Here is an 11,170-nt window from a genome sequence, read left to right on the forward strand (position 1 = left end):
TTACTGCAGGAAAAAAGTATTGTTTTCCTAAAAGAGGAGTGCATGCTTCTGAAGTTGGGGTGCTGGAATGAATTCCTCTTCAGGAGGTGAGAGTTATATTGGACTTTGGAAAAAAAAAACGAAGAATGTGAGAAAGCAAAGGTGCAAAGGAAAGGAACCCCCAAACATTCAAGGACCTAGTCAGTCAGACTCTATGTGAAACTTAGTGATGGGGCGGGATGGTGTAAAACTGGGGAGCATAAGGCAGATAAGTGATGCAAAGTCTTGCTAACTAAGGACGTTAGCCTGGTTGATGATAGGGAGCCTTTCAGGCCCAGTGACTGAGTTTTGAGTGCTTAGCTCCCTTTGCTTGGAGACTTTTTGTTGGTGAGCAGTGTCTTCATTCAACAGCACAGTGAGGTTTGTCTTGATTCTTGATAATTATCCACTCGTTATTTCTTTTTCTCTTTGATGTTAAGATCTCTGTCCCTGAGCTACTCACAACTCTTTAATGGCTTTCAGAGAACTGTTTCTGTGATCTATGGAGATGTGTCTAGGAAAGATTCCTTTTCATTTACAACGACAAATATTTCCTTTATCTTTACAAAAACAAATTTCTAGTGCTATTCAAGCCTGGTATGCTGGGTTGCAAACCTACCTCTTAATTTCTTTGTTCTTTTCCAGATATTTTGAGTACTTCCCCCTACTGCTCAGCATGTTGGTAGCATTCTATTGCCCACTAAGTACAGAAGTTTGTCTACATCCATGCTTCTGTCCCTGTGCATGCTATCATTAGCCAGGCACAATACACTTCCAGGAAAAAAATTTGTTGGGCAGTTGAGGGAAGGAATAAAGGAGGGAAGGAGACACAAAGGTGCAAAACAAGCTGACACAGAAGGGATGAGCCCATGTCATCTGACCACTGCAAATTGCAAGCCCATGCCTTATACCACTTTTAAGCTTTGTTCTTTATGGTTGTGGGAATGGTGAAATCAATAAGAAAGATTTATCTCGCAAAATAACAGAATGTTTTGAGCAATGCCTTGTAATAGAAAAGCCAGTGGGAATTTCTAATGGGCTGTATATTCTTGGTCAGTTTCCCATCCATCGACTTGGTATAATGTAATTTAAAAGGGCCTGGGCAGCTTAGAGCAGTTTTAAAGGGAATCTGAGTGGTGACATAAAATAATAGGAGTGGTGGGTAATGGTTGCTGTCAATTGGTTGAGGCTGCATATCAACAGAGAGTGTGCACAGAGTCACAAGGCAATTTTGCTTTTTCGTATGGCTTGCTAACTTTTTTCTTTCATCAAAGAGAAAGCCTTCTGTCTGTTTTTAGGAGAAAATGAGTAGAGAAATGCAAGTAAAAATAATGCTAATCTATTATTTAGAGACATTAATAAGTGCTCTTGGGTATACACAGCTTTGAATAGGGAAGAGAGTGAACAGAAGACAGCATCAAGAAGCCTAAATTGCAGGGTGACCTTTAAAATGCCTTTAGTGTGTCTTCTCTCTCCACTGGGATTAAGTTTACCTGGGAGCAGAGGTATTACTTAGCTAAGGAAGGAGTAAACTCACCTCTTTCTATTTTACCATTAATAGTTCCCAGCAGGATGACATCCAATATATTACCCAAAGCTCTACATGGCTATTAAACTTATTTTAAATGAGTCAAAGTTACATAAAATTTAATATTCAGTGCCTTGCTTACATTAGCACCCCAGAAAGTGATCACTAGTCATATGTGGCTTGGGGCTGAAATCCTGGACAGTATAGGCAGAGGAACGTCTGCCTTCATAGGAAGTTCCTTTGAGCATCTTTGCTCAGGAACTGAATTCACTGTGTAGCTTAGTGTTCTTATAGGAATCCTGGTGGTGGGAACAGGGCCTGTCCCTGGCTCTTCTGCCTACCTGTGGGACACCTTTCCCCCTGCTGGGTTGCTTTGGGCAGCCTTGAAGTTATGTTATCTGTCTGGTCCTTTGTTACCTTGCTATGTAGTATTTGGTTGATGTCCCTGAGAAGCCTGCTCTTTTCTGAGGGGAGGCAGAGAGGGGGTGAGTCTAGGGAAGAAGGGAGGGCAAGTAAGGTATTAGGGGGAGGAGAAGGAGGGAAAATTGTGCTTGCAATCTAACATTTGAGAGAAGAACAAAAAGGAAAATAAATCAAATAGGCAATGTATTTAAATCTTTTCATTGATATCATATTTTGCCTTTTGATTAGGCTGAGGATTGAACCCAGAGCCATATATTTGTAGAAAAATCTCCTTTCTGGGAGATATATCTTCAGCCCTGTTATTAAGTGATTTTTTTTGTTTAAAATACAGTTTTTGTTTAATTAAAATATATTAAGTCACATTCTCCTTTCCCTCTTCCTTCTAACCCTTCTCAGGTCTGCCCCCAGACCTGGCTTCCTCCCAACTTCAAGATCTCTTCTTTAACCATTGTTGTTACATACATATGCAAATAAGTAAACATGTAAGGACTTTGTAAAAAAAAAAAGAAAGAAAGAAAGAAAGAAAGAAAAAGAAAAAGAAAGCAGCTGGGCTTTCGGCATAATTGAACAAAATTCCGTTGTATATATTTACCTCATACTCACTATCCATTCATATATTGATGGACATTTAGGCTAATTCCATTTTCTTATTATCATAAAGACAGCAGCAATAAACACTCATGTGCAAATATCTCTATGGTAGTTAAGGAAGACCACTGGGCATATGAGTTGAGTGGCTTTGGCCTTATGATACTTCAATTTTTTTTTTTAATTTTTGGGAAATCTGTATACTGATTTCTATAATGATTGTATTAGTTTGTACTCACACCAACAGTAAATGAGGATCCCCTTTTCTTTTCTTTTACCACATGTTCAATAATGTTTGTTATCAGATTTTTTCTCTTTTTTATTATTATTTATTTTCTTTACATATACACATATATTATTACACATATACACAATAGATTACCAATAGCAAGAATTTTAGAGCTGTATAATGCTTGGGAAAATTTATATGCTTTTACAACAAAAGGTCCTCATTTCTACCACAGACAGAACTCTGTCTAAAAAAAGGCAAGCTTGGATGCAGGCAAAGTTGATGGCCAAACTCGGCCAAGACAGGGTAAGCAAGTCCTCAATAGTTCCTGCCTCACAAATATATCTGTCAGACATGTTATCATATTTTTTTTTTTTACTGTGGGATGAGGTTGGTATCTCAAAGCAGTTTTAGTTTGTGTTTTCCTGGTGACTAAAGATATCAGACTCTTCCAAAAGAATACTTATTGGTCATTTGTTTCTTTCTTTGAGAACTGTTCATTTTAATAGCTTCCTTTTTGATTGGTAGTTTGGGTCTCTCTCTCTCTCTCTCTCTCTCTCTCTCTCTCTCTCTCTCTCTCTCTCTCTCTCTCTGTGTGTGTGTGTGTATAGATAGATACATAGATGATAGATAGAGAATGATTAAATTTTCAGTGTTTTGTAAATTCTAAATGCTAGTTTCCTGCCTGAAGTCTAGCTGATGAAGATATTCTTACATTCTTTGGGTTTTATGTTTGCTATGCTGGTAGTTTATTTGCTGTACAGAGGTTTTTTTTTTTTTTTTTAATTTAAAAAAATGTCACATGGTCCCATCTATTGAAACCTAGTGGCTAGTTCCTATGCTATCCGTGTTCCGGTATACCTTGAATTACACTCCCTAAGTTTTTATCTACTTAAGCATTTCAAGTTTTAATTTAAGATCTTTGATTCACTTTGAGTTTATTTTTATAGAGGTGAAAGAAGTGGACACAATTTTGTTCTTCTTTGTGCAAGTATCCAGTTTTTCAAGCACCACTTATGAAAATAGGCTGTGTGGTTTCTCTACTGCATGTTTTTGACACATTTGTTTAAAAATTTTGTTGGTTTATTTTTGGTTCCTCTATTCTGTTCCAGTATTTTTGGCCTTTTCCTAGTGCTGTGAATAATAACATCATAATTTTGATGAGAATTGCATGAAAAAAATATATATAATTTTTGGTTGTAGCTATTTTTTCAGTATTACCTTTTCCACTCCTGTCATTTGGGAAGTCTTCCTATTATCTACTGTCCTCTTTGATTTCCCTTTTCAGTCCCTTGAAGTTTTCATTATAGGGTCTGTTCCTATGGACTTTGTTGACCTAGATACTTTCTTAGTAGCTTCAAATAATAAGGGGGCATTTCCCCTCATTTCTTTCTCTGTGAGTTCATTGTTGGTATAGTTGAAAGCTATTGCTTATAAGGTATTGGCTTTTTATCCTAGAATGTTACTGAAAGAGTTTGTTAGATCTAAGAATTTTCTGGATTCTATAGGTTCTTTTAAGAATAATTATACTTTCTGAAAATAGGAATAGTGTAACTTTTTTGTTTCTTATTTGTATGCCTCCGTCTCTTTCTAGTCTTATTACTGTACCCAAGACTCTGAGCAGTATATTGAAATAGAGGGGTGTCTCATTCCTGATTTTAGAGGAAGTAATCTCAATTTGTTTCCATTTAGTATAATATTGGCTGTAAGCTTATTGTATACCACCCTTATTACTTTGTGATCTTTTACATTTATTTCAAATATTTCCAGGACATTTATAATGAAGTTATTGAACCTTTTCAGATTTTTTTCTCTATTTATTAAGATGATTATATGATTTCTGTCCTATTATATATTATATGTATTGGTTTGTATATGTTAAACTAAACCTGTGTCTTTTAGATGAAGCCCACTTAGTAAAGATGTATGTCCTAAATTCAGTAATCAAATATTTTGCTGAGAATTTTGATGTCTATGTTCATCAGGGAAATTGTCTTTTAGTTTTCTTTATTTATTCTGTTTCACAACGGAAGGGTACAGGCCATAGTGATCAGTAAGTTGAAAGAAGCAACAAGATCTTGAGGAAGCTGCTCACATTATACCACTGTCAGGAAGCAGAGAGCAAGAAATGTTCAAGCTCAACTTGCTCTCTTCTTTGATTCAGTCTGGTACCCAAGCCCATGTTATCAGCTGTATTTTATGTACGTCCCCTCATATAATGTAACTTAATCTACATACATTCCCTCAAATACATTCCCACATATTTGTTTGCATGGTGATTCTAAATCCCATCACTTAGATGGGTTGCTTATAATCACTAATACAATTGTATGTTAAAGGCTGCTTTTTCAGTTTGTAATCACCATTCATTACCCTGATCGGTTACAGCTTGCCAGTTCCTGATGACTCTTTACTGAGAATATAGATCAATGTTTGCTATGCATCTCCAGATCCTAACTCAGAATAGGACACTACAATCAACACTTAATGAATATTGGTAGAATGACTGAGTTAAATACAATTTGTCAAAATCACAAATCCCATCAAATGGAGTGAAACAGCTTACATTTTTGGATAGTAGATAGTTTCCAAAATTATCCCGGCAGATTAATACCATGGGCCATGTATAACAAGATGAAATTTAAGAGGGAGAATATGATGAAGAAAGGAAGCAGATGGGGAAGGAATGAGTTTTAATTAACTGTCAGTTTAATATGGTCTCAGAGTGGTGTGGCAGGAAAGCTGATGCAGCCTCTGACTGCAATAATTGGAATGCACACACTCCACATGAGAGAGAGAGAGAGAGCATTTTTCCTCTGCTCTGCACTCCTGGAAGATTGCTCCCAATCCTGAGGTAAAAATATGAATTTGAAAGAAGTGAGTCTAAGAGGATTGCGGCAATGCTTTGTGTGGAGTTATATTTACCATCCCCAGGTGATTTATAAAGCATATATATTTATTGAGCTTTCTATTTTGGAGGCTGTGATGTTCAAGAACAGGTGCTAGCATTTTCCTGGTGTCACATGTGGAACTTCCCATGGCACTAGACCTGGCAGAGGACATCACAAGGTGAGATAAAGCAAGCGTATTTACTCTAGGCTCTCTTCCCCCCTTAAGAAGGCACTCGTGTCATCATGGGGCCCCACCCTTACTTAATCATCTGCATCTCCCAAGCTCCCTCTAATACCATTAACGTAGAAAAGTGCAGATTAGTTTTGAGAGGCACAGTCAAGCTACAAGAGAGGGCAAAGCTCACCCTGAAGGCACCAGCAGTGCTCATTACAGAAGGGAGTAAGTTTGGCCAGTGGTATGACTGATATATGAAAATCATGATGGTACACTGAAAGTCTCTAGGCCTTTATTGTCATTACCTTCTTCTTCTCTTCCTCCTCCTCCTCCTCTTCCTCTTCCTCCTCCTCCTCTTCCTCCTCTTCCTCCTCTTCCTCCTCTTCCTCCGCTTCCTCCTCCTCTTCCTCCTCTTCCTCCTCTTCCTCCTCCTCCTCTTCCTCCTCCTCTTCCTCCTCCTCCTCTTCCTCCTCCTCCTCTTCCTCCTCCTCCTCTTCCTCCTCCTCCTCTTCCTCCTCCTCCTCTTCCTCCTCCTCCTCTTCCTCCTCCTCCTCTTCCTCCTCCTCCTCTTCCTCCTCCTCCTCTTCCTCCTCCTCCTCCTCCTCCTCTTCCTCCTCTTCCTCCCCCTCCTCCCCCTCCTCCTCCTCCTCCTCCTCCTCCTCCTCCTCCTCCTTCTTCTTCTTCTTCTTCTTCTTCTTCTTCTTCTTCTTCTCTTTTTCAAATAGGGTCTCATTTAGCTCAGTCTGGCCACAAGCTTACTACATAGCCAGGTATAAGCTTGAGCTTATATCTTCCTTCCTCCACCTCTGAAATGCTGGGGTTATAGGAATGTATTACCATGACTATCTTATGTAGTTCTGGGACTAAACAAAGGGATTTGTACATGCTTGAAAAACATTCTACCACCTGAGCTACAACATTAGTCTCTGGTACTGCAAACATTTTTTGTTTTGCTTTGTACAAATATTTTAAGAGAATAGGCTTTAAAAATGTTTGGAAATATAATACATGGGTTACTATTTGAAACAATAGAAGAAATACTAAGATTTAGAGTAAAATTACATATTACAACACACATAGAGAAGAACTAGATTTATTCTGAGAGGTTTAAGAAAGGCCCCAAATTAGGAAGAACTGTTTAATAATAATTAGAGATGCCCTGCAGTGTGTAGGCATGTGCCTACATACCCATCCTCCCACATGCACATAAAATAATAAGTAAACAAATGTAACTTTTAAATAAAAAGGGAGCAATAGGGTTTATAGGAATTATAGGCTAAAGAAGAGTGAAGATGCTGAAAAATAGCATTATTTGGGGCTGGAGAGATGGCTCAGTAGTCAATGGCTGCTCTACCAGAGGACAAGATTTAATTCCCAGCACCCACATGGTGGCTCACAAATATCTCTAACTCCAGTTTCAAGGGATCCAATGCCACTTCTGGACTGGGCAGGCACCAGGAACACATGTGGTGCAAAAAAATGCATACAGGCAAATACATAAGCACATAAAACACTACAATAAAATTTAGTAATTATATTACTGGCTGACTGTACGTGGAAAGAGTCACATAAGTATGATGCTAGTCACATGACAACGTGTAGGTTTTTTTTCCCTTGCATCAAATGGGTTCTCAGGGTCAAACTCAGACTGACAGCAGTAACCTTCACCAGTTGAGCCATTTTACTGGTCCCAGTATAACTATTTTTCATAGCAATTATAAATTATAAATATGTAAATACACACTTCTGTAAATTGTAGATGCATGTCATCATTGCATTTTTTTTCTACCGTGTAGACTATAAGACATCAAAAGTGAACCTGACTGTAAACTATAAGACTGAGAGCCATGTGTCCATGTGTATTCACTAATTGTAACAGACTGCTGACACAGAATGTTGGTAGTGGGGTGATGACATGTGAGAGGATGCAGGGCACACAGAAACACTGCACTTCCTGGTTCATTTAGTGATGGATCTAAAACTGTCTTAAAAGTCTAGTTTGGGCAGCAGGAGATAAAGTTCAGTGGTAAAGTGCTCGCTGGGTTTGATTCCCAGCACCACAACAGTATGATAAGGTAAATTGTCACATCCATTCATAAGAATTGCCTATCTTATGATTTTCAATTTCAAACTTAGAATTTCTCTCCTCTCCTCTCCCTCCCTTCCTCTTTACTTCTCTATCTTCTGTTCAGGTAGATTCTCACTCTGTAAAACAGATTGGCCTGGAAGTTGCTTGTAGCTCCAAATGGCCCTCAAATGACAACCTCATGGAAATCCACCTGCCTCAGCATTTTGAGTGTGAAATTATAGGCATGCACTATGTCTGGCTAGGGTTTCTGTTTTTAAACACTGACCACAAACTCTTCATTTTTGACACATTTTAAACAAATCTGTTGTAGATTTACTGAAACTATGGAAACTCCATCTTGAGTATGGGTGCAAAAGTCAGTTAAGGCTCTCTGCCGTGTGTCAGTCATAAACTAAAATTAGCCATTAAAATGTTTGAGATCTATGGATGCAAAGCCATGTGGTGAGTCCTACGGTGCATTCGCTTCAGGACAGAGAATGGGGGGCAGACTGTGAGAATATAAGGCTTCAGTATATTTTTCTTCTTTCTTAATAAACACAAATAGAGACTCAGGTTCTACAAAAGAAGGGTTAGCCCTTTGGGCAAAGAGGACTGATGTGTGATGCTTTCCAGCTCTCAATGCAATCACATTCTAGAAAAACTGATTTGCAAACTTTAAAAGGTGGATTTTGGTTTTCCATGTTTCTGAAATCCATCTTCTCCCAGTCACGTCCAGCCTGAATTTACACAAGGGTGCTGTGGGGCTCCTGAGCAGTGGCTTCTGCTAAAAGGAATATACTAGAGGAAGGGGCTGTGCTCTGAGCAGGAGCAGCGGGGATTCTGAGATTTTTCCTATCATATTTTAATTCAAGCCTGCCCCAGGCCAGCATTTTCACCATCGGTGTTTGTTTGATGTTTATCTAGTGACGGTTCATATAGCACAAGAAAGGTGTTATCTACAGCCTTCCTTACGGTAAGCATTCTGACTCACTGAGAAGGGCTTCCTACTAGGCGGATTGCTCAGATATTTAAGAGAATTAATGCCCGAGTTTTCTAATATTCTGTAAGGAGATGGAATCAGAAAGGAATGTTTTCATTTTTCTTTTTAAAAAAATGCCTGAATGTAGAGTGTCCTAAAAAGAAGGGGAAATCTTGAGCTTGAAGAACCTTCACCCAGGAGATGGGAGCCAGGCCTACCCAGCACTGTGGAAGTCAGTCTGGTACACTCAGCATTGGAATGTGTCTCAGGGGCAAGGAGGTGGTAGGGCAGGAGTGCCCCCCCAGGCCCTTTCTGTGCAGCAGTGATAATCTGATTCCTGTTAGGGGGTGATGATGAGTCCCCTATCTTGTAGTATTATTTTGTGAGTAGAAGTGTGTTGTGGTCTCTGTAGAGGAGGTAAAATACACCTTTTTGTTCCTTCCTTTTTCTTGATGTTAGCTAGTGCTGTAGTAGGAATCAATTACCCTTTCTACATTTGAGTCTCAGTGGAGGTGCCATTTGAACAGTCACCATGAGGGAACAGAAGTAGAGAGAGGCAAAGCTAAGAAAGACAAATGTGGGTGGGGCCTCCTCACACATAGGACACTCCAAGACTTAACTTCACTCTTTTTCCTCCTCCCTGTCTGGACTCCCAGGACATCAAGCCAGTCTTTCCTAGGCCTTTTCTCTTGGGTGTGCCTGATAGGACTTACCCCTTTACTGTACTGCCCCAATAGCTGTTCTTGCCTTCTTCCAGAAGCTTTCCAATGGCTTCCCAACAGCTGGCTTGGAACAGCTGTGACCTATGTGTTTACCTGTCTTTGCATTGCTTATATTTTCTTACAGCACTATGTGGAACGTCCCACACAAGGCAGGGCGCTCCCTAAGGATTGAGGAGGATCTACTTCTTGATTTTATCCCCAGTACTTAGCAACTTAAAAGTATATCCTTGCCCATAAAGAAATGTTTATGGATGGACGGATGGATGGATGGATGGATGGATGAATGGATGGATGGATGACATAATTCCCTGCTTTGTTGTACCTAGAGTCCAGAAATTCAATCATGTATGTTGATGTTACTGAGATTATTCTGGGGTCGATGAATGTGTCTTTTCACTCCCATTATATTTATGAAGTCTCATCATTAAAATCAATAGAAATACCACCTCTGAGGTCCATGTATGTATCATTTACATTAAATGGTTATCCAGATAGAAATACTACCTTTGAGGCCCAAATATATGCCATTTTCATCAAATAGTTAGTTGGAAAGCTTAGGTTAGTAAAGCTCTACTAGTATTGATTATTTCCCAAATGAATGCATGGTGAAAACACATAGTTTCTTTGCAGTGCCCCAGTGTTGATTTTTATGCCATCCTATTTGAACAGAAGGAATTCTTTAGGTGTCTTCAGAGGAGAAACCAGACAGGGATGCTAGGACAGCCATCTGATAACCCCTGCTTCCAACTTCACATTTTTATAGTTATTACTCTATGAAATTATCTTAAACTAATATATTTTTCTGTTCTAAACATGATGGAAGAACATTGGCATTGTTTGTCAGGTGTACAGTTCAAGAAAGGTTGAAGAAAGAAAATAGTTGCTTGTATTATTATTGTTGTTACTTATAGTGAAAAGGTTAAAAATAAAAATGTACCATGTTAACCATTTTTTCTTTTTGTTTGTTTTTTATGTTTGCAGTGATGGTCATCAATTCCAGGACCTCATCCATACCAGGCCTACACTGTACCACTGAGCTCTAGCTACCTCCACCGTACCATATCCATGTTTACGTCTTCGTTATAGCCGTGCTACCCATATTAACAGACTTGAGCAACATATATCTAGAACCTTCTTACTTTGTGAAATAAAACATAACGGTTGATAGAACAGTAGGAAAATTTGCTATTATTTGTTACTGAAGCCAGTCTTGATGTATACTCTTTCTCCTCTAGACAAATTTATCCATAATAAAATATATCTAGTTGCCTTCCTTATTTTCTGGTATGCTAACCCATGATCCTTCAGTGTTAAGTGCTGGGTCTTGGCCTGATGTATGTGGTGAAAGCCTCTGAGGACTCAGCCTTCATACTACCATCTAATTTAACTCTCTTATTTGAAAAGTTTTCCAAGGACTAAACAGAATCAGTTAATGGCAGCATATGGACTAGTTGTCTTATCTCCTGATCCAACATGTTTACCAGCTGAATTAACTTCGTTGCAAAAATGGAGGCTTAGGGGACTATCTGAATGGCCTTTGCTATGTTCA

At 38.9% G+C, this 11,170-nt stretch overlaps 1 long non-coding RNA gene across 1 annotated transcript in view; it reads left to right on the forward strand.

Moving 5' to 3' along the window:
- LOC311588786 overlaps nt 1–10,883 on the forward strand; it is a 61,308-nt gene extending 50,425 nt beyond the window's left edge. Inside the window, exon 3 of the long non-coding RNA XR_014776338.1 lies at nt 10,603–10,883. This is a non-coding gene — a long non-coding RNA (uncharacterized lncRNA). The remainder of the gene's footprint in view (nt 1–10,602) is intronic.
- The last annotated feature ends 287 nt before the right edge of the window (nt 10,884–11,170 follow it).

The sequence above is a fragment of the Acomys minous genome, assembly GCF_964271855.1.
Source record: "Acomys minous genome assembly, chromosome: 17".
Taxonomy (NCBI): Eukaryota; Metazoa; Chordata; class Mammalia; order Rodentia; family Muridae; genus Acomys; species Acomys minous.